This window comes from Gadus chalcogrammus, chromosome 12, assembly GCF_026213295.1.
Source record: "Gadus chalcogrammus isolate NIFS_2021 chromosome 12, NIFS_Gcha_1.0, whole genome shotgun sequence".
NCBI classification, from domain to species: Eukaryota; Metazoa; Chordata; class Actinopteri; order Gadiformes; family Gadidae; genus Gadus; species Gadus chalcogrammus.
This window is the reverse complement of record NC_079423.1, coordinates 8,181,843-8,200,340: the sequence shown is the minus strand read 5'-3', so window position 1 is coordinate 8,200,340 and position 18,498 is coordinate 8,181,843. Positions and strand designations below refer to the sequence as shown.

The 18,498-nt window shown below is 45.1% G+C and overlaps 14 non-coding genes across 14 annotated transcripts; all 14 read right to left on the bottom strand.

The window, feature by feature from the left end:
* Positions 1–142: 142 nt before the first annotated feature.
* On the bottom strand, positions 143–261 carry LOC130397176 (5S ribosomal RNA). Its single transcript, XR_008899777.1, has one exon. It is a non-coding gene; the product is annotated as a 5S ribosomal RNA (ribosomal RNA).
* Positions 262–790: 529 nt separating this feature from the next.
* Positions 791–909, bottom strand: LOC130397175 (5S ribosomal RNA). The gene has a single exon (XR_008899776.1). It is a non-coding gene; the product is annotated as a 5S ribosomal RNA (ribosomal RNA).
* Positions 910–1,438: 529 nt separating this feature from the next.
* On the bottom strand, positions 1,439–1,558 carry LOC130394372 (5S ribosomal RNA). The gene has a single exon (XR_008897537.1). It is a non-coding gene; the product is annotated as a 5S ribosomal RNA (ribosomal RNA).
* A 1,294-nt stretch (positions 1,559–2,852) lies between these two features.
* LOC130400386 (5S ribosomal RNA) lies at positions 2,853–2,971 on the bottom strand. Its single transcript, XR_008902863.1, has one exon. It is a non-coding gene; the product is annotated as a 5S ribosomal RNA (ribosomal RNA).
* A 529-nt stretch (positions 2,972–3,500) lies between these two features.
* On the bottom strand, positions 3,501–3,619 carry LOC130397174 (5S ribosomal RNA). The gene has a single exon (XR_008899775.1). It is a non-coding gene; the product is annotated as a 5S ribosomal RNA (ribosomal RNA).
* Positions 3,620–4,148: 529 nt separating this feature from the next.
* Positions 4,149–4,267, bottom strand: LOC130397173 (5S ribosomal RNA). Its single transcript, XR_008899774.1, has one exon. It is a non-coding gene; the product is annotated as a 5S ribosomal RNA (ribosomal RNA).
* A 529-nt stretch (positions 4,268–4,796) lies between these two features.
* Positions 4,797–4,915, bottom strand: LOC130397172 (5S ribosomal RNA). Its single transcript, XR_008899773.1, has one exon. It is a non-coding gene; the product is annotated as a 5S ribosomal RNA (ribosomal RNA).
* A 529-nt stretch (positions 4,916–5,444) lies between these two features.
* Positions 5,445–5,563, bottom strand: LOC130397170 (5S ribosomal RNA). Its single transcript, XR_008899771.1, has one exon. It is a non-coding gene; the product is annotated as a 5S ribosomal RNA (ribosomal RNA).
* Positions 5,564–6,092: 529 nt separating this feature from the next.
* On the bottom strand, positions 6,093–6,211 carry LOC130397169 (5S ribosomal RNA). The gene has a single exon (XR_008899770.1). It is a non-coding gene; the product is annotated as a 5S ribosomal RNA (ribosomal RNA).
* A 528-nt stretch (positions 6,212–6,739) lies between these two features.
* On the bottom strand, positions 6,740–6,858 carry LOC130400258 (5S ribosomal RNA). Its single transcript, XR_008902734.1, has one exon. It is a non-coding gene; the product is annotated as a 5S ribosomal RNA (ribosomal RNA).
* A 529-nt stretch (positions 6,859–7,387) lies between these two features.
* Positions 7,388–7,506, bottom strand: LOC130397168 (5S ribosomal RNA). Its single transcript, XR_008899769.1, has one exon. It is a non-coding gene; the product is annotated as a 5S ribosomal RNA (ribosomal RNA).
* An 8,467-nt stretch (positions 7,507–15,973) lies between these two features.
* LOC130394242 (5S ribosomal RNA) lies at positions 15,974–16,092 on the bottom strand. Its single transcript, XR_008897420.1, has one exon. It is a non-coding gene; the product is annotated as a 5S ribosomal RNA (ribosomal RNA).
* Positions 16,093–16,621: 529 nt separating this feature from the next.
* On the bottom strand, positions 16,622–16,740 carry LOC130399678 (5S ribosomal RNA). The gene has a single exon (XR_008902181.1). It is a non-coding gene; the product is annotated as a 5S ribosomal RNA (ribosomal RNA).
* A 529-nt stretch (positions 16,741–17,269) lies between these two features.
* On the bottom strand, positions 17,270–17,387 carry LOC130394818 (5S ribosomal RNA). The gene has a single exon (XR_008897939.1). It is a non-coding gene; the product is annotated as a 5S ribosomal RNA (ribosomal RNA).
* Between the last annotated feature and the right edge of the window lie 1,111 nt (positions 17,388–18,498).

Below are 18,498 nucleotides of genomic sequence, written 5' to 3'. Positions count from 1 at the left end.
CATGTTTCACAAAAATAGTTTTGAGAGACGTTGTCAGTTTTTGTATGTTGCTTAAATCCTCCAAAGCGGTTGGCAGTAAACATCAGGTCACGGTACGCCACGGTAGGCCACGGAGTCAATGAGCTCGAGTTGAAAAAGAAAAAGCTTACAGCACCTGGTATTCCCAGGCGGTCTCCCATCCAAGTACTAACCAGGCCCGACCCTGCTTAGCTTCCGAGATCAGACGAGATCGGGCGTGTTCAGGGTGGTATGGCCGTAAGCAATTAGTGCAGGCGCAAAACCAGGTTTTATACAGTAGCACATAAGGAGTGAGAAAGCTGCTGAGGCTCGACGTTACACTTTTACAAAAACAATCATTAGTTAGATATAAACGGCAGTAATTGATTCAGTAGGACTCCTTATCCATGTAAACGATCATTGTGACATCTGAATTCATTAATTATCTGAAATACACTGCGTGTGCGTGTGATGTTAAATGTTTGAACCAAGGTTAACGGTTAAAGTGTCAGAGAATGGGTGGTGATTTTTTGACGTCCTCCCATGATCTGAAGTGAGCGTGCGTGTTTGTGTTGGTGAAAGTTTAAGAAATGTACAACTGTCGGTTCAGCTCTCTGGTGCTCCCTGCTGGCAGTATCACTATACTGTCCTCATGTTTCACAAAAATAGTTTTGAGAGACGTTGTCAGTTTTTGTATGTTGCTTAAATCCTCCAAAGCGGTTGGCAGTAAACATCAGGTCACGGTACGCCACGGTAGGCCACGGAGTCAATGAGCTCGAGTTGAAAAAGAAAAAGCTTACAGCACCTGGTATTCCCAGGCGGTCTCCCATCCAAGTACTAACCAGGCCCGACCCTGCTTAGCTTCCGAGATCAGACGAGATCGGGCGTGTTCAGGGTGGTATGGCCGTAAGCAATTAGTGCAGGCGCAAAACCAGGTTTTATACAGTAGCACATAAGGAGTGAGAAAGCTGCTGAGGCTCGACGTTACACTTTTACAAAAACAATCATTAGTTAGATATAAACGGCAGTAATTGATTCAGTAGGACTCCTTATCCATGTAAACGATCATTGTGACATCTGAATTCATTAATTATCTGAAATACACTGCGTGTGCGTGTGATGTTAAATGTTTGAACCAAGGTTAACGGTTAAAGTGTCAGAGAATGGGTGGTGATTTTTTGACGTCCTCCCATGATCTGAAGTGAGCGTGCGTGTTTGTGTTGGTGAAAGTTTAAGAAATGTACAACTGTCGGTTCAGCTCTCTGGTGCTCCCTGCTGGCAGTATCACTATACTGTCCTCATGTTTCACAAAAATAGTTTTGAGAGACGTTGTCAGTTTTTGTATGTTGCTTAAATCCTCCAAAGCGGTTGGCAGTAAACATCAGGTCACGGTACGCCACGGTAGGCCACGGAGTCAATGAGCTCGAGTTGAAAAAGAAAAAGCTTACAGCACCTGGTATTCCCAGGCGGTCTCCCATCCAAGTACTAACCAGGCCCGACCCTGCTTAGCTTCCGAGATCAGACGAGATCGGGCAGTGTTCAGGGTGGTATGGCCGTAATCAATTAGTGCAGGCGCAAAACCAGGTTTTTATACAGTAGCACATAAGGAGTGAGAAAGCTGCTGAGGCTCGACGTTACACTTTTACAAAAACAATCATTAGTTAGATATAAACGGCAGTAATTGATTCAGTAGGACTCCTTATCCATGTAAACGATCATTGTGACATCTGAATTCATTAATTATCTGAAATACACTGCGTGTGCGTGTGATGTTAAATGTTTGAACCAAGGTTAACGGTTAAAGTGTCAGAGAATGGGTGGTGATTTTTTGACGTCCTCCCATGATCTGAAGTGAGCGTGCGTGTTTGTGTTGGTGAAGTTTAAGTAATGTACAACTGTCGTTTCAGCTCTCGTGCTCCCTGCTGGCAGTATCACTATACTGTCCTCATGTTCACAAAAAAGTTTTGGGAGAGACGTTGTCAGTTTTTAGTATGTTGCTTAATCCTCCCAAAGCGTTGCAGTAAACACAGTCACGGTACGCCACGGTAGGCCAAGAGTCAATGAGCTCGAGTTGAAAAGAAAAACTACAGCACCTGGTATTCCCAGGCGGTCTCCATCCAATACTAACCAGGCCCCGACCCTGCTTACTTCCGAGATCAGACGAGATCGGGCGTGTTTTGTTTTTTTTTTCTTTTAGGTGACACCGTCCACTACTTACACAACATGGCTCTGATGAGGTCTCCCATCCCAAGTACAACCAGGCCCGACCTGCTTAGCTTCCGAGACAGACGATATCGGCGTGTTCAGGGTGGTAATGGGCCGTAACAATTAGTGCCGGCGCAAAAACCAGGTTTTAGCAGTAGCACATAAGGAGTGAGAAAGCTGCTGAGGCTCGACGTTACACTTTTACAAAAACAATCATTAGTTAGATATAAACGGCAGTAATTGATTCAGTAGGACTCCTTATCCATGTAAACGATCATTGTGACATCTGAATTCATTAATTATCTGAAATACACTGCGTGTGCGTGTGATGTTAAATGTTTGAACCAAGGTTAACGGTTAAAGTGTCAGAGAATGGGTGGTGATTTTTTGACGTCCTCCCATGATCTGAAGTGAGCGTGCGTGTTTGTGTTGGTGAAAGTTTAAGAAATGTACAACTGTCGGTTCAGCTCTCTGGTGCTCCCTGCTGGCAGTATCACTATACTGTCCTCATGTTTCACAAAAATAGTTTTGAGAGACGTTGTCAGTTTTTGTATGTTGCTTAAATCCTCCAAAGCGGTTGGCAGTAAACATCAGGTCACGGTACGCCACGGTAGGCCACGGAGGCAATGAGCTCGAGTTGAAAAAGAAAAAGCTTACAGCACCTGGTATTCCCAGGCGGTCTCCCATCCAAGTACTAACCAGGCCCGACCCTGCTTAGCTTCCGAGATCAGACGAGATCGGGCAGGTTCAGGGTGGTATGGCCGTAAGCAATTAGTGCAGGCGCAAAACCAGGTTTTATACAGTAGCACATAAGGAGTGAGAAAGCTGCTGAGGCTCGACGTTACACTTTTACAAAAACAATCATTAGTTAGATATAAACGGCAGTAATTGATTCAGTAGGACTCCTTATCCATGTAAACGATCATTGTGACATCTGAATTCATTAATTATCTGAAATACACTGCGTGTGCGTGTGATGTTAAATGTTTGAACCAAGGTTAACGGTTAAAGTGTCAGAGAATGGGTGGTGATTTTTTGACGTCCTCCCATGATCTGAAGTGAGCGTGCGTGTTTGTGTTGGTGAAAGTTTAAGAAATGTACAACTGTCGGTTCAGCTCTCTGGTGCTCCCTGCTGGCAGTATCACTATACTGTCCTCATGTTTCACAAAAATAGTTTTGAGAGACGTTGTCAGTTTTTGTATGTTGCTTAAATCCTCCAAAGCGGTTGGCAGTAAACATCAGGTCACGGTACGCCACGGTAGGCCACGGAGTCAATGAGCTCGAGTTGAAAAAGAAAAAGCTTACAGCACCTGGTATTCCCAGGCGGTCTCCCATCCAAGTACTAACCAGGCCCGACCCTGCTTAGCTTCCGAGATCAGACGAGATCGGGCGTGTTCAGGGTGGTATGGCCGTAAGCAATTAGTGCAGGCGCAAAACCAGGTTTTATACAGTAGCACATAAGGAGTGAGAAAGCTGCTGAGGCTCGACGTTACACTCTTACAAAAACAATCATTAGTTAGATATAAACGGCAGTAATTGATTCAGTAGGACTCCTTATCCATGTAAACGATCATTGTGACATCTGAATTCATTAATTATCTGAAATACACTGCGTGTGCGTGTGATGTTAAATGTTTGAACCAAGGTTAACGGTTAAAGTGTCAGAGAATGGGTGGTGATTTTTTGACGTCCTCCCATGATCTGAAGTGAGCGTGCGTGTTTGTGTTGGTGAAAGTTTAAGAAATGTACAACTGTCGGTTCAGCTCTCTGGTGCTCCCTGCTGGCAGTATCACTATACTGTCCTCATGTTTCACAAAAATAGTTTTGAGAGACGTTGTCAGTTTTTGTATGTTGCTTAAATCCTCCAAAGCGGTTGGCAGTAAACATCAGGTCACGGTACGCCACGGTAGGCCACGGAGGCAATGAGCTCGAGTTGAAAAAGAAAAAGCTTACAGCACCTGGTATTCCCAGGCGGTCTCCCATCCAAGTACTAACCAGGCCCGACCCTGCTTAGCTTCCGAGATCAGACGAGATCGGGCGTGTTCAGGGTGGTATGGCCGTAAGCAATTAGTGCAGGCGCAAAACCAGGTTTTATACAGTAGCACATAAGGAGTGAGAAAGCTGCTGAGGCTCGACGTTACACTCTTACAAAAACAATCATTAGTTAGATATAAACGGCAGTAATTGATTCAGTAGGACTCCTTATCCATGTAAACGATCATTGTGACATCTGAATTCATTAATTATCTGAAATACACTGCGTGTGCGTGTGATGTTAAATGTTTGAACCAAGGTTAACGGTTAAAGTGTCAGAGAATGGGTGGTGATTTTTTGACGTCCTCCCATGATCTGAAGTGAGCGTGCGTGTTTGTGTTGGTGAAAGTTTAAGAAATGTACAACTGTCGGTTCAGCTCTCTGGTGCTCCCTGCTGGCAGTATCACTATACTGTCCTCATGTTTCACAAAAATAGTTTTGAGAGACGTTGTCAGTTTTTGTATGTTGCTTAAATCCTCCAAAGCGGTTGGCAGTAAACATCAGGTCACGGTACGCCACGGTAGGCCACGGAGTCAATGAGCTCGAGTTGAAAAAGAAAAAGCTTACAGCACCTGGTATTCCCAGGCGGTCTCCCATCCAAGTACTAACCAGGCCCGACCCTGCTTAGCTTCCGAGATCAGACGAGATCGGGCGTGTTCAGGGTGGTATGGCCGTAAGCAATTAGTGCAGGCGCAAAACCAGGTTTTATACAGTAGCACATAAGGAGTGAGAAAGCTGCTGAGGCTCGACGTTACACTTTTACAAAAACAATCATTAGTTAGATATAAACGGCAGTAATTGATTCAGTAGGACTCCTTATCCATGTAAACGATCATTGTGACATCTGAATTCATTAATTATCTGAAATACACTGCGTGTGCGTGTGATGTTAAATGTTTGAACCAAGGTTAACGGTTAAAGTGTCAGAGAATGGGTGGTGATTTTTTGACGTCCTCCCATGATCTGAAGTGAGCGTGCGTGTTTGTGTTGGTGAAAGTTTAAGAAATGTACAACTGTCGGTTCAGCTCTCTGGTGCTCCCTGCTGGCAGTATCACTATACTGTCCTCATGTTTCACAAAAATAGTTTTGAGAGACGTTGTCAGTTTTTGTATGTTGCTTAAATCCTCCAAAGCGGTTGGCAGTAAACATCAGGTCACGGTACGCCACGGTAGGCCACGGAGTCAATGAGCTCGAGTTGAAAAAGAAAAAGCTTACAGCACCTGGTATTCCCAGGCGGTCTCCCATCCAAGTACTAACCAGGCCCGACCCTGCTTAGCTTCCGAGATCAGACGAGATCGGGCGTGTTCAGGGTGGTATGGCCGTAAGCAATTAGTGCAGGCGCAAAACCAGGTTTTATACAGTAGCACATAAGGAGTGAGAAAGCTGCTGAGGCTCGACGTTACACTTTTACAAAAACAATCATTAGTTAGATATAAACGGCAGTAATTGATTCAGTAGGACTCCTTATCCATGTAAACGATCATTGTGACATCTGAATTCATTAATTATCTGAAATACACTGCGTGTGCGTGTGATGTTAAATGTTTGAACCAAGGTTAACGGTTAAAGTGTCAGAGAATGGGTGGTGATTTTTTGACGTCCTCCCATGATCTGAAGTGAGCGTGCGTGTTTGTGTTGGTGAAAGTTTAAGAAATGTACAACTGTCGGTTCAGCTCTCTGGTGCTCCCTGCTGGCAGTATCACTATACTGTCCTCATGTTTCACAAAAATAGTTTTGAGAGACGTTGTCAGTTTTTGTATGTTGCTTAAATCCTCCAAAGCGGTTGGCAGTAAACATCAGGTCACGGTACGCCACGGTAGGCCACGGAGTCAATGAGCTCGAGTTGAAAAAGAAAAAGCTTACAGCACCTGGTATTCCCAGGCGGTCTCCCATCCAAGTACTAACCAGGCCCGACCCTGCTTAGCTTCCGAGATCAGACGAGATCGGGCGTGTTCAGGGTGGTATGGCCGTAAGCAATTAGTGCAGGCGCAAAACCAGGTTTTATACAGTAGCACATAAGGAGTGAGAAAGCTGCTGAGGCTCGACGTTACACTTTACAAAAACAATCATTAGTTAGATATAAACGGCAGTAATTGATTCAGTAGGACTCCTTATCCATGTAAACGATCATTGTGACATCTGAATTCATTAATTATCTGAAATACACTGCGTGTGCGTGTGATGTTAAATGTTTGAACCAAGGTTAACGGTTAAAGTGTCAGAGAATGGGTGGTGATTTTTTGACGTCCTCCCATGATCTGAAGTGAGCGTGCGTGTTTGTGTTGGTGAAAGTTTAAGAAATGTACAACTGTCGTTTCAGCTCTCTGGTGCTCCCTGCTGGCAGTATCACTATACTGTCCTCATGTTTCACAAAAATAGTTTTGAGAGACGTTGTCAGTTTTTGTATGTTGCTTAAATCCTCCAAAGCGGTTGGCAGTAAACATCAGGTCACGGTACGCCACGGTAGGCCACGGAGGCAATGAGCTCGAGTTGAAAAAGAAAAATCTTACAGCACCTGGTATTCCCAGGCGGTCTCCCATCCAAGTACTAACCAGGCCCGACCCTGCTTAGCTTCCGAGATCAGACGAGATCGGGCGTGTTCAGGGTGGTATGGCCGTAAGCAATTAGTGCAGGCGCAAAACCAGGTTTTATACAGTAGCACATAAGGAGTGAGAAAGCTGCTGAGGCTCGACGTTACACTCTTACAAAAACAATCATTAGTTAGATATAAACGGCAGTAATTGATTCAGTAGGACTCCTTATCCATGTAAACGATCATTGTGACATCTGAATTCATTAATTATCTGAAATACACTGCGTGTGCGTGTGATGTTAAATGTTTGAACCAAGGTTAACGGTTAAAGTGTCAGAGAATGGGTGGTGATTTTTTGACGTCCTCCCATGATCTGAAGTGAGCGTGCGTGTTTGTGTTGGTGAAAGTTTAAGAAATGTACAACTGTCGGTTCAGCTCTCTGGTGCTCCCTGCTGGCAGTATCACTATACTGTCCTCATGTTTCACAAAAATAGTTTTGAGAGACGTTGTCAGTTTTTGTATGTTGCTTAAATCCTCCAAAGCGGTTGGCAGTAAACATCAGGTCACGGTACGCCACGGTAGGCCACGGAGTCAATGAGCTCGAGTTGAAAAAGAAAAAGCTTACAGCACCTGGTATTCCCAGGCGGTCTCCCATCCAAGTACTAACCAGGCCCGACCCTGCTTAGCTTCCGAGATCAGACGAGATCGGGCGTGTTCAGGGTGGTATGGCCGTAAGCAATTAGTGCAGGCGCAAAACCAGGTTTTATACAGTAGCACATAAGGAGTGAGAAAGCTGCTGAGGCTCGACGTTACACTTTTACAAAAACAATCATTAGTTAGATATAAACGGCAGTAATTGATTCAGTAGGACTCCTTATCCATGTAAACGATCATTGTGACATCTGAATTCATTAATTATCTGAAATACACTGCGTGTGCGTGTGATGTTAAATGTTTGAACCAAGGTTAACGGTTAAAGTGTCAGAGAATGGGTGGTGATTTTTTGACGTCCTCCCATGATCTGAAGTGAGCGTGCGTGTTTGTGTTGGTGAAAGTTTAAGAAATGTACAACTGTCGGTTCAGCTCTCTGGTGCTCCCTGCTGGCAGTATCACTATACTGTCCTCATGTTTCACAAAAATAGTTTTGAGAGACGTTGTCAGTTTTTGTATGTTGCTTAAATCCTCCAAAGCGGTTGGCAGTAAACATCAGGTCACGGTACGCCACGGTAGGCCACGGAGGCAATGAGCTCGAGTTGAAAAAGAAAAAGCTTACAGCACCTGGTATTCCCAGGCGGTCTCCCATCCAAGTACTAACCAGGCCCGACCCTGCTTAGCTTCCGAGATCAGACGAGATCGGGCGTGTTTTTTTTTTTTTATCTTTTTTATTATCAAAAATATATTCAATTTTATACAATTACACATTCATTTATACGTATATCAAATAAAAGTAAATGAAAAACAGTCCCACAAAATAAACCACCCTCAGAAACCGCACAAACAATTAGCTAAACACACTTTCTCTTTTAAATTAAAAATAAGAACAACACAGCAAAAGCAGTATCTTTTCCCGAATACACTTACCCTCGAAATTAAACCGCCCCTCAATCCCAAAGCACAAACCGAACAGCCAAACACAGAATCTTTTAGCCTCGACCATTTACCCACAAAATTAAACCACCCCTCATTCGAAAAAACACACAAAACCAAAATCCCACAAAAAACCCCCCACTCTCCCACCTCCAAAAATAAGCCACCCCCTTTAAACCACCCAAATCAACCCCAAACGGTGCCCTGCTCAGTCATCCATACAATTCCATTCTCATTCACACCACATACTCCCGCGCTCTCTACAAACATACTCACAAACAAAGCCTCGTCCACAACATACAGCATTCGTAAGTGTCTTTTCCATTCATTCACAAACAGCCTCCATGCATCCAACTTTCTCCTTTCATACAGCGCAAAATTGCGTCTGTTAAAAATCGCCCTCCTTGCGAATCCAAAGATCATATTGATCATTTTCCAATTTCTATATTTCCTACTCACTCCCAAGAGTACAGACAATTCCCACCCCCGTTCCACCCAGCAGTCTCCCACACTGCACCCTCCCAGCAGCCCCTTGATTTTTCCCCAGAACTCCACTAGCTCGCAACAATACACAAAAATGTGATTCACGTCTTCATCCCCACTTTCACACACCATACACGTCCTCCCATACACTCCCCTGTGCATTTGGTGCAGGATGATGCATGTGAAAATCCTCCTGTGCCTTATCTTGAAATCAAGATCAAATATTGCATGCGGTGTGTGCGGTATGTTAATGTACTTCCACAAAATGTTGGGTGTAATGTCCGGATATGTGTCTGCCCATTTACTCTCACATGTGGGTTTTTGCACTCTATGTGTCAATGCATGCTTATACCAAATCTTTGTCTTGACATCAGTAATGGCGTGTGTCTCCCCCCCCAGGCACAGGAAGATTCCCACCCCATCATCCTGCCCAACCCTCCCCTTATTTCTAAACCCGTCCCCCCATTCACTCATCACACACTCTTCCACTCTCTCCAACACTTTCACAATCACTCCCCTCCTATATGTTATTCCCTTCTCTCTCATTATCCTAATCACTCTTTCTTTATCCCATCTCCCTCCCCTGTCCACTAGATCTCCCACCCGCTTCAGCCCCGCCCTCTCAAGAGCCACGCTCTTGATGACCCCTCCGCCCCCCTGTTTAAAATATGGGCTGGAGAGGAAAGGTAGCCTCATCACAGACGCTCTTGACTCGCATACGAGTGTAGTCTTATCAAACAGCAGGAACCACGCGTTGAGCACCTCCTGGAAGAACCGCGGCAGATGTGCATATGCCGCTGCGTTCTGCGTCTGCAACAAATTGTCATCACTTAAGAGACCAAATGTGCTCAGCCACTGGCTGAAGTGGCCCTTCCAGGCCGCCTCCCGACTTGCATCCCTAAATTTGCCTATCAATTTAGTTCGTAACGCAGTTCTTTTTGCGAGTACGTCCATCAATCCTAGCCCACCCTGATCATTGACCCTTATCAGCGTTCTATGCGCTATACTGGCTGCTTTGCTCCTCCAAATAAAGTCTCTAACGACTTTGGCAATCTTCTGCTCAGCCCAAGTCGGAAGCGCACAAGTGCTCAAGGCATGATTCACCTGCGACAACACTAGAGCATTGGTGACGGCCACCCTTCCCCTCAACAGCAGACCCCTAGCCCTCCACATACTCAGGGTCTTTTGCATACGCCCAATAACATCCTTCCACGTCAAATCATCGCATTCATTCTCATCACTACCAACATACACTCCGAGCACTTTTCTTTGATTCTCCACTACTTTGAATCCCCATTTGTTATCTAGGTCTTTGTTCCTACCCATCCCCATTATTTCAGATTTCTCCATATTAATTTTTGCTCCTGAAGCTCTCTCATACGTTTCTATATGTTTCAACACTATATCCACATCACTCTCACTTTTTACCATTACATTAATATCATCCGCATACTGCATTAAACTAATTTTTCCCTTACCTATTCCACACACTCTTTTGTCATTCAAAATTAAAGCCGCCAACGGCTCCGCCACCATGCTATAGAGCAGTGCTGACATTGGGCAGCCCTGCCTCACTGACCTCTTGACATCGAAAGAGTCAGTCAGAGCACCGTTACACTTAATTTTACTCTTAGCCCCCCCATAGAGCAATCCCACCCACCCCCTTAATTTAGTCCCAAATCCAAGTTTCTCCAGTACCCTCCCCAAGAAATCCTGATCCACCCTATCAAACGCTTTGTTTAAATCAATCCCCAGCCACAATCCTCCCTCCCCTTCCATATCTCTAACTACCTGTTTTATTGTTAATATCGAATCCCCAATGTCCCTCCCCGGAATGCTATACGCTTGAGTTGGACCTATTACTGAGCCTATTACCTCCCTCATTCTATTCGCAAGTATCTTGGCAATAATTTTATAGTCAGTGTTGAGTAGGCTGATTGGCCTATAGTTATCAAGATTTTTGTTATCACCCTTATTTTTATAAAAAATCGTAATTATGCCTAATCCCATACTCTCCGGGAGCCAGCCTGTTTTCTCCACATACTTGCAGAGTTTTTCAACCACCGGAGCCAGAATTCCCTTAAAGCCGACGTAAAACTCGGCTGTCAGACCATCACTCCCCGGGCTCTTATTCTTGTTTAGTCCATCAATAGCACTATAAATCTCTTGCACAGAAAATTCACAATCGCACCAAGCACTATCCTCCCTACTTAAAGTCCTCTCCAGTGCCTCTAAGGCCTCTCCCACACTATCCTCATCACATGCATCTTTTTTAAATAAACACTCATAATAATCCCTAACTACTTTTAATATCTCTTCCTTATCAGTTATTATTTGACCACCATTATCTAATACCTCCTTTATCTCCGTTTTATTTTGTTTTTGTTTTTCCAAACCCAGGAAAAAGGCTGTGCTCCTTTCCCCTTCGTACATATATTGTATCCTGCTTCTAATAGCAGCCCCTCTACACTTCGCTACCTCTAAGGCACTCAATTTTTCTTTTAAATCCACATATTTTTCCGTACATATATTACCCTCCTCATCTAACAGTTTAATTTCCTCATTTAGTTGTTTTCTCAAATGAACCTCCTCTGCATTTTCCCTTTTCCTTTTTTCTATACCATACCTGACACATTTGTTTTTAATTCTTATTTTCACACTCTCCCACCACACACTCATATTCGCATCATCATTCCATTCATCCATCGTTCTCTTCAAAAAAAAACCCATGCTCTTCATAAACACAGCATCTCCCAAAAAGCTGGCATTAAAGCACCAAGGCCTCTGGTTGACACTCCCTCCCCTCCCTCCCACCTCTAACCTAATCCCCGCGTGGTCACTCCAGGTGTTATTGATGTATTCCACACTCTTAATTAATTTAACATTACCACTTTGTACCAACACAAAGTCAATCCTACTCTGTTTCAGAGTATTAGCAACAAGTTGCCTCCTTGAAAAAACCTTTTCCCACGGGTGTAGGACTCTCCATATGTCTACCAATTGATAGTTCTCCATCAAGTCCCTAAGGGTTTGCCTAGTGCTGTCCCCTTTAAACGTATTGTTACTCGATAAATCAGACCGAGTCAAAATAACATTAAAATCCCCCACAATCATACAGTTAGGGTTGCACCACACATTTAAACCAGCCAAAAAAAACCTCCTCTCCTTCTCCCCATTGGGTGCATGTAAATTAATTATTCTAAGTTCCCTCCCCTCATAAACACAATCAACAACTAACAACCTCCCCTCTAAATCTCTATGAACTAAATTAATCCCCGTTATTTTAGCACTATTAAAACATATTGCCACTCCCCTGGCCCTGGGAGTCCCTTCAGAAAAATAAATCTGGCCTTTCCACTGCTTTCTACTCCTATTCAGTAGGTTGTCATCCCACCTAGTTTCCTGTAAACACAAAATATCAGCTCTTATGTCCAATATGGCATTTCTTTTATATTCAGTTCTCATACCGTTCGCATTCAGGGAAAAAATAACCAAAGCCATAAATAATAAAAAATAAAATAAGGAAAAACCAACGAAAAAGAGCCAGCTAGCACAATAACCTTCATCAAAAAAAATTAACAATTCTTATTCTTCTTCCCACTCCCGTCCGTTTTTTGCCTTGCAGACAGCCTTTTTTTAGCCTCCCTAAGCTCCTCCAAGTCCATGTCACTCCCCGAGCTCCCCTCCCTCACAGTTTCAACAACAAAATCCCCACTCTCCCCCACCTCCTCATTGCCCCAAGTCATTTTAAATGCAGTTAGCCCCGTTCCATCCCCAAACATTCTTACCCCTTCCTGTTTTTCACCTCTGCCTCTCACGCTCCTGTCTCCCTGCCGCCGCGGCAGGCCCTCGCTCAGCTCTCCCCTCAGGTCCGGGTCCGCAGGCTGGCCCGAGGTGAGCTCCTCCTCCAGCAACGTGGGGAATTCCTCCCCCCCAGAGGCACCGTCCCGGTCCATGCTCGCGCCCATGCCCTCCTCCTCGTCCTCACCACCACCGTCGTCCTGCGCCCCCGGTGCGCCACCATCCAGCTCGCCGCCGTCCCCCTCCGCCTCCACCGCCACCGGGCATATGCAGTCCCTCTCCCTCCTCCGGCACGTCAGACACTTTACCACCCCTGTGGCACACTCCCGGGCGTAGTGGCCCTGGCATCCGCAATTGTGGCAGGTGAAATCCGGGCACTCGCGCAGGATATGGCCAGGCTGCATACAGTTCCTACATACCTTCATCTGTCGGTCGTGGATAACTCTAAAGTATTCAACACCCGTGGCCGTGTTGAATCTAGTGGAATACGGCAAGGATTGCACGAGCTCATTAAATTTCACCCGTACAATCCTTGTTCCGTCCGCTATGTTGGTGCCCGGCCACATCCTCCTCTTAATGGACGAAATCGCCCGGACTCCCCACCCTCTTAGTCTCTCCAGGATTTCCTCGTCCGATATGTATGCTGGCAGGGTGAGAAAGGAAACCACCAGCTCGTCATTGCATAGTTCTCTGGCAATTATCCTTGTATTGTGTACCTTAAAGCCGTCCAGTAGACGGTCCTTCCCCCTCTCTCCACACACCGTCACCTCCAGCTTCCCGAGGGCCAGCACCCTACAAGCCCTTATCTCTCCGCACACAACCGCCATAGCCTTCATTAGTTCTCCAATGGGTATAACATCCCCGCACTGCTCCACGCTAACCGTGAGCCTCCTCTCATACTTGCGCTCTGTCTTTTTTAACCCGTCCGCTGTTTCTCCACCAGCCACCTGCTCTTGCCCGCCTCCAGCCGTCTTGCCGTTTCCATCTCCCCCGCTCCCTCCTTCTCTCCTTTCTCCTCCCGACTCCTCCGCAGCACTCCTTCCTCCTCGCAACCCGCCAACTTCTCCCTTTTTCATTCCGTCCTCCTCCACCTCACGTCCTGCACCATTCTCCGTCGCTCCAGCTCGCCGCCCGCCGGCCCTCATTTCAACCGGTGGCTTCGCCGAAGCTAAGCCCCGGATCGTTCTCGCCTCCACAGTAGTACAAGGAACAAAAAAAGACTGGAAAAATATATAAATATAAACTCAGGGCGATCCCCCAACAGTCTATGACTGCGGGGGACGAAAAAAACACAAAATAACTAGGTTGTAAGACCAGATAGCAATACTCCAACAAAACTCTCTCCACCAGAACAAACAATTCACCATGCGGCTGTTCAAAAACACTACGTACTCCGACACTGTAGGGGGCGTCAGGGTGGTATGGCCTTAAGCAATTAGTGCAGGCGCTAAACCAGGTTTTATACAGTAGCACATAAGGAGTGAGAAAGCTGCTGAGGCTCGACGTTACACTTTTACAAAAACAATCATTAGTTAGATATAAACGTCAGTAATTGATTCAGTAGGACTCCTTATCCATGTAAACGATCATTGTGACATCTGAATTCATTAATTATCTGAAATACACTGCGTGTGCGTGTGATGTTAAATGTTTGAACCAAGGTTAACGGTTAAAGTGTCATAGAATGGGTGGTGATTTTTTGACGTCCTCCCATGATCTGAAGTGAGCGTGCGTGTTTGTGTTGGTGAAAGTTTAAGAAATGTACAACTGTCGGTTCAGCTCTCTGGTGCTCCCTGCTGGCAGTATCACTATACTGTCCTCATGTTTCACAAAAACAGTTTTGAGAGACGTTGTCAGTTTTTGTATGTTGCTTAAATCCTCCAAAGCGGTTGGCGGTAAACATCAGGGGCCTCATGTACTAAGGTTGCGTACGCACAAAAACGTGGCGTACGTCCTTTTCCACGCTCACGTTCAGATGTACAAAACGTGAAATGACCGTAAAAATGTGCGGTCCCCACGCCAGCTCCAGAGCTGTCGTACGCACGTTTCTACCATTATGTCCATGGTTTCTACAGCTATTGTTCCTTTGGCGACACTTAGAGGTGACGCTGGGAAACTGGGGAAAAAAGGTGAAAACAATGACTCAGAGTGATTTGCACATCAGAGACACACTAATGAACAATTAACACACCTTGCAATTATATGGGTGGCTATAAAAGCATGCGCAATGGATGAAGAAAATTGTTTTAAAAATGGCTGCGTTAGCGTTGTTAGAGGACATCGCAAATGGTCAAATCCGAAGGGCGCTGGAGACGCCGGGGCCGACGGAGGAGACGCCGGGGCCGACGGAGGAGACGCCGGGGCCGACGGAGGAGACGCCGGGGCCGACGGAGGAGACGCCGGGGCCGACGGAGGAGACGTCGGGGCCGACGGAGCAATCCGTGCCCTCTCCTTGCTTGTCTATTCAAAAATAAAAAAATTAAGTTAATAAACACGAGTCAAAGTCTTTAATATCCTGGCATCTTTACGCACGACTTATGTGTATTGCAAGCAGCCAATTGTATGACCAGTATAATTACAGCATTTATGACTTCAGCATATTTACCTTGGGGATGATCGGCGTCCCCTTCATGGGCTCCCACCACTCCGGTGAGAGCTGTGTCAACGATCAAAGCGGCCACTCTCAAATCGAAGGGGGAGAGTTCCCCCACTCCCGTCCCCCCACCTGTTGCGGTCACGCTTCGGCGGTGGGCAGAAACCCTCCGCTTCACCTCCACCTTGAGGTCTGACCACTTTTTTTTAATTTCAGAGTGTGTGCGCTGCTGAGACCCCACTGCATTGACGGCCTCGCAAACACACTCCCACTCACTTCTCTTTTGTTTTGCATTTATCCCTGTTGACAGGGTTCCAATAGCATATGTTTGCGCATTTCTACCTCGTGGAGCAAAATCTCGAGCTCAGACTCCGTGAAGTTTCCTTTTTTTTTCTCTGTTCATGGTGCCAGGTGATCGGATTAAGAGGTGAATCTCAGGTCCAGATGCCTATTTAAATGAAATTGCATATTTAAATGAGGGCGTGGACAGGGAGGAGTTTGGCACCTCGGCATGTGCGCTCAATTCCACGTTGATCGAGATGTACAAAAGAAACGTGCTTGGATCCATGCGTTCGCACACTTTGATACATCTGAATTTATTTGTGCGTAAGACAGTTTCTGGGTTTTGGCGTACGCCAAGTTTCAGTATGAAATCCACGCAAGTCTTAGTACATGAGGCCCCAGGTCACGGTAGGTCACGGTAGGCCACGGAGGCAATGAGCTCGAGTTGAAAAAGGAAATGCTTACAGCACATGGTATTCCCAGGCGGTCTCCCATCCAAGTACTAACCAGGCCCGACCCTGCTTAGCTTCCGAGATCAGACGAGATCGGGCGTGTTCAGGGTGGTATTGCCGTAAGCAATTAGTGCAGGCGCAAAACCAGGTTTTATACAGTAGCACATAAGGAGTGAGAAAGCTGCTGAGGCTCGACGTTACACTTTTACAAAAACAATCATTAGTTAGATATAAACGGCAGTAATTGATTCAGTAGGACTCCTTATCCATGTAAACGATCATTGTGACATCTGAATTCATTAATTATCTGAAATACACTGCGTGTGCGTGTGATGTTAAATGTTTGAACCAAGGTTAACGGTTAAAGTGTCAGAGAATGGGTGGTGATTTTTTGACGTCCTCCCATGATCTGAAGTGAGCGTTCGTGTTTGTGTTGGTGAAAGTTTAAGAAATGTACAACTGTCGGTTCAGCTCTCTGGTGCTCCCTGCTGGCAGTATCACTATACTGTCCTCATGTTTCACAAAAACAGTTTTGAGAGACGTTGTCAGTTTTTGTATGTTGCTTAAATCCTCCAAAGCTTTTGGCAGTAAACATCAGGTCACGGTACGCCACGGTAGGCCACGGAGTCAATGAGCTCGAGTTGAAAAAGAAAAAGCTTACAGCACCTGGTATTCCCAGGCGGTCTCCCATCGAAGTACTAACCAGGCCCGACCCTGCTTAGCTTCCGAGATCAGACGAGATCGGGCGTGTTCAGGGTGGTATGGCCGTAAGCAATTAGTGCAGGCGCAAAACCAGGTTTTATACAGTAGCACATAAGGAGTGAGAAAGCTGCTGAGGCTCGACGTTACACTTTTACAAAAACAATCATTAGTTAGATATAAACCGCAGTAATTGATTCAGTAGGACTCCATATCCATGTAAACGATCATTGTGACATCTGAATTCATTAATTATCTGAAATACACTGCGTGTGCGTGTGATGTTAAATGTTTGAACCAAGGTTAACGGTTAAAGTGTCAGAGAATGGGTGGTGATTTTTTGACGTCCTCCCATGATCTGAAGTGAGCGTCCGTGTTTGTGTTGGTGAAAGTTTAAGAAATGTACAACTGTCGGTTCAGCTCTCTGGTGCTCCCTGCTGGCAGTATCACTATACTGTCCTCATGTTTCACAAAAATAGTTTTGAGAGACGTTGTCAGTTTTTGTATGTTGCTTAAATCCTCCAAAGCGGTTGGCAGTAAACATCAGGTCACGGTACGCCACGGTAGGCCACGGAGTCAATGAGCTCGAGTTGAAAAAGAAAAAGCTTACAGCTCCTGGTATTCCCAGGCGGTCTCCCATCCAAGTACTACCAAGCCCGACCCTGCTTAGCTTCCGAGATCAGACGAGATCGGGTGTGTTCAAGGCGGTATGGCCGTAAGCAATTAGTACAGGCGCAAAACCAGGTTTTATACAGTAGCACATAAGGAGTGAGAAAGCTGCTGAGGCTCGACGTTACACTTTTACAAAAACAATCATTAGTTAGATATAAACGGCAGTAATTGATTCAGTAGGACTCCTTATCCATGTAAACGATCATTGTGACATTTGAATTCATTAATTATCTGAAATACACTGCGTGTGCGTGTGATGTTAAATGTTTGAACCAAGGTTAACGGTTAAAGTGTCAGAGAATGGGTGGTGATTTTTTGACGTCCTCCCATGATATGAAGTGAGCGTGCGTGTTTGTGTTGGTGAAAGTTTAAGAAATGTACAACTGTCGTTTCAGCTCTCTGGTCCTCCCTGCCGGCATTATCACTATACTGTCCTCATGTTTCACAAAAATAGTTTTGAGAGACGTTGTCAGTTTTTGTATGTTGCTTAAATCCTCCAAAGCGGTTGGCAGTAAACATCAGGTCACGGTACGCCACGGTAGGCCACGGAGGCAATGAGCTCGAGTTGAAAAAGAAGAAGCTTACAGCACCTGGTATTCCCAGGCGGTCTCCCATCCAAGTACTAACCAGGCCCGACCCTGCTTAGCTTCCAATATCAGACGAGAACGGGCGTGTTTTTTTTTTTTTATCTTTTATTATAAAAATAAATCAGATTTTATATACAAGCGTAATCTACACAGAGGGGAAAAAACATATACTTGAATTCAAATGTAAAATCACAAAATAAATAAAATAAAAGTAAACAATAACATCAGCATTTTAACAAGTAGGTCCTCCTGCCAAGCATTATTCAATCATACACATCAGTTTTCCTTTGTCATTGATAGAAATGAAACTGCATCCATTAACAAAATGTTTAAATTCTTCCTTTTCATACTTAAAAATTAAACGTATGTCTTTTTTCAACCCCGATACAAAGTAGGCCCAGACAGATATTATTTTTTGTTCAAAATGTGCTAGATTCCTTCTTAGCCATACAGCATATCTTGCATGACTTAGTACATAGTTTATCATATTTATGTTTACTTTCTCCTTCTTTTCCCATACTCCAAACAGAAATGTTTTTTTCCAGTCCTTTCCCTCAAAATACTGCTTCCCCC